The following is a 3,939-nucleotide window of genomic DNA, read 5'->3' as shown; positions in this document are numbered from 1 at the left end:
TCTCCTCCCTCAGAAGGCTGGGGTTTCTCCCTGCATCCTCCAGGCTGTGGAAACAGAGAAAGAGAAAACCAGTCACCTGAAGAGGCTGTGTTGATTCCCAAAATAAATGATATAAACAGACAGATAAACACACACACACACACACACACACACGCACGCACGCACGCACGCACGCACACACACACACACACACACGCACATACAGACACACAATGTTGTACAGAGACAGGAGACAAGGCAGACACAGGAGATGAGAACAGGATGGGAGGAGGTGGACAAGGGAGAGGGAGGAAGAGGACTTCATGGGTGAGGTGGACAGAGAAGGGTATTTGCAGCTGTGGAGCTGGGGCGGGGGCTGACATGAGAGCAGGGCCATCAGCTTGCACTGGTAGTCATCCATCTTCTGGCTCTCCACAGGGTGCTTAGTGCTGTGGTTCTAGGAATGCCCCTGCTACCAGGCCTCACTGACCGCACTCTCTTTTACTTCTGATGTTCCCATCTGTGATATACTCTGCTATCTGTGACAGAAAAAAAAAAAAATCTCTTCTCCCCTTTCCTTCCCTTCCTTTTTCCCTTCCTTCCCTTCCCTTCCCTTCCCTTCCCTTCCCTTCCCTTCCCTTCCCTTCCCTTCCCTTCCCTTCCCTTCCCTTCCCTTCCCTTCCCTTCCCTTCCCTTCCCCTCCCCTCCCCTCCCCTCCCCTCCCCTCCCCTCCCCTCCCCTCCCCTCCCCTTCCCTTCCCTTCCCTTCCCTTCCCTTCCCTTCCCTTCCCTTCCCTTCCCTTCCCTTCCCTTCCCTTCCCTTCCCAGGCTCTTCTGTATTAGAGGGACAGCAGAGCTGTGCAGGGTAGTGGAGTTGCAAGTTTCTTTTATTATTTAAATTTTTTTAAAATTAATTTTTAGTGATTTATTATTGATTTGAAAAATTATAAGACAACAGGGGATATAAGCCCCTGCATTTCCCACCACCAGAGTTCTGCGTTCCCATTCCTTCCACTGGAAACTGCAGTAGTACGCCTAGGTCACAGATATGGGTTGACTATTATTTCCATAAGTGTCTATATATATAGCTGCTCATTTGCTTTTTTTTTCTCTTTTAAAGATATCAGACATTTATTTTGATCACAAATGCAGTTCAAGTATGAATAAATAAATGTATTATCTTTTAACAACCCCTCCCCTGGTGTTTCTTTAAAAATAGAAAAAAGTGCTAAATGTCTCATAGCCTGTTTAGCCATAGTTGACCCTCCTGTGGTTTTAAAAACAGACTAGCTTGACCTACTGCAATCCCTTTTTGAACTATATAGCACATTCTGTTGAAGAAATCCTGGGAAAGAAATCCTATTGATATTGTTGATAGTTTCCAAAGCTGATGGTGGCAACTGGGTGGAAGGCAACTGGGAGGGATCTTCAGCAAACTGAGGCCCATTGGGGAACTGTGTCAAGGCAAATCTTGTCAGTAAGATACCAGCTCCTCCAATTAAAGCAAGGAGAATGCTGCCCATTGTAGCTGACCTAACCATGGCCACTGGTCCATTTCTTGCTGCCAGGATGGCTCCGCTTAAGACACCACTTGTGATGGAGTTCCAGGGGTCTTTTTTCAATATGATTTGGGCCATACTACAGTCAATCATGGAGAACAAGCCCTCCAAAACTGCAAAGCTTCCTCCCAACTGTGGAACCCCATTATTATTTTTTTATTTTACTTAAAAAAGGAAACACTGACAAAACCATAGGATAAGAGAGGTACAACTCTATAAAATTTCCACCACCAGATCTCTGTATCCCACCCCCTCCCTTGATAACTTTTCTATTCTTTAACCCTCTGGGAGTATGGACACAAGGTCATTGTGGGATGCAGAAGGCGGAAGGTTTGGCTTCTGTAATTGCTTCCCTGCTGAATGTGGGTATTGATAGCTTGATCCATATTCCCTCCCAGCCTACCTTTTCTTTCCCTTGTGGGGCGGGGTTCTTGGGAATCGGAGCTCCAGGACATATTGGTGGGGTTGTCTGTCCAGGGAAGTCTGGTTGGCATCATGATAGCATCTGGAACTTGGTGGAGCCCTGGTTTTAATAGCTATCAAACTCCCCCGTAATTCCCCTCCTGGGGATATATCCTAAGGAACCCAACACATCCATCCAAAAAGATCTGTGTACACATATGTTCTTGGCAGCACAATTTGTAATTGCCAAAACCTGGAAGCAACCCAGGTGTCCAACAACAGATGAGTGGCTGAGCAAGTTGTGGTATATATACACAATGGAATACTACTCAGCTGTAAAAAATGGTGACTTCACCGTTTTCAGCCGATCTTGGATGGACCTTGAAAAAATCATGTTGAGTGAAATAAGTCAGAAACAGAAGTATGAATACGGGATGATCTCACTCTCAGGCCGAAGTTGAAAAACAAGATTAGAAAAGAAAACACAAGTTGAACCTGAAATGGAATTGGAGTATTACACCAAAGTAAAAGACTCTGGGGTGGGTGGGTGGGTGGGGAGAATACAGGTCCATGAAAAATGATGAATGAAATAGTGGGGGTTGTATTGTTAAATGGGAATCTGGGGAATGTTATGCATGTAAAAAAAAAAAAAAGAAGTAGAAACGCAAAGCAGAAATTGACTGAGTTTGGAGTATGGCACCAAAGTAAGAAAGCAGAAGTACACTAGAGTTTGCAGTGAGAACCTCCCTAATACTTCCTCTCCACTTTTCCAAGCTTTGGGTCCATGATTGCTCAACAATTTGTTTGGCTTTGTATGTTAACTCTCTTTTCAGTCACCAGGTTCCAGGTGTCATCAGGATGCCGGCCAGACTTCCCTGGATTGAAGACCCCACCAATGTGTCCTGGAGCTCAGCTTCCCCAGAGACCCACCCTACTAGGGAAAGAGAGAGGCAGACTGGGAGTATGGACCGACCAGTCAACGCCCATGTTCAGCGGGGAAGCAATTACAGAAGCCAGACCTTCTACCTTCTGCAACCCACAATGACTCTGGGTCCATGCTCCCAGAGGGATAGAGAATGGGAAAACCATCGGGGGAGGGGGTGGGATATGGAGATTGGGCGGTGGGAATTGTGTGGGGTTGTACCCCTCCTACCCTATGGTTTTGTTAATTAATCCTTTCTTAAATAAAAAAGAAAAAAAAAAAAAACTCCCCCGTAGTCTGTGGTTTACTCCCACTGGGGAATTCCAAAAACCTTTGATTGCTTGAAAGATGCCACCACCTGTCATATTCCTGGTAAAGGTCCCACTGCAGTCGTCCACAGTCTGCCAGGAGCAATCTGCCAGGGGCAAGGCTCTTGCTCTTATTTCTCCATCTTGACTCTGGTGCCCAGCACTCGTTTGTTCTATGGCTCCTTTCTAAGTCATACCTACACCTGTTACTACTTCTGGATGTCCTTCCTTTTCATCTCTCTCTCTCTCTCTCTCTCTCTCTTTCCATGTCCAGACTCAGAGCACTCTGGTCATCTTCCCCTAACTCTTATCCCTTTGGGAGTGAGTTGCCAGTTTCTCTTGGAGCTTCTCTCTCTTTTTCCTGACTCAAATGTGTGTTTGTGAGGTTGTCCAAAGGGAGAAGTAGAGAATTAACTAGGCTCAAAGTCTTTCAACCAAGTGGAGGATTCCAAGTGTTCTTAGAATGAATGTCTTCAGTAGGGGGTAGATAGCAAAATGGTTATGCAAAGAAGCTATTAAGCCTAAGGCTCCCAGGTTCCACCCTCTGCTAAGCAGTGCTCTGGTTAAAAAAAGAAAAAAGAATGAGTGCTTTTCTGGGATGAGCCCTCTGTTCCAGAACCTACTGTGTCTCCCTGACAGATAAGCTGGGGCCACAGTCAGCGGCTGCTCTCTCAACCTCAGCCTCCTAGGGAAATGGACTCCACTCAACTGCTTGTCTTCCTGAGCCATCTGAAAGGTCTACGGCCACCATCCAGGCTTGCAATTAGTGG

The 3,939-nt window shown here is 46.2% G+C and overlaps 1 pseudogene; it reads right to left on the bottom strand.

The window, feature by feature from the left end:
- Nucleotides 1–1,337: 1,337 nt before the first annotated feature.
- LOC103117995 (mitochondrial import inner membrane translocase subunit Tim17-A-like) lies at nt 1,338–3,312 on the bottom strand (annotated as a pseudogene).
- Between the last annotated feature and the right edge of the window lie 627 nt (nt 3,313–3,939).

The sequence above is a fragment of the Erinaceus europaeus genome, chromosome 18 (genome assembly GCF_950295315.1).
Source record: "Erinaceus europaeus chromosome 18, mEriEur2.1, whole genome shotgun sequence".
NCBI classification, from domain to species: Eukaryota; Metazoa; Chordata; class Mammalia; order Eulipotyphla; family Erinaceidae; genus Erinaceus; species Erinaceus europaeus.
Note: the sequence above shows the minus strand (reverse complement) of the source record. Positions and strands in the feature narration are given on the sequence as shown.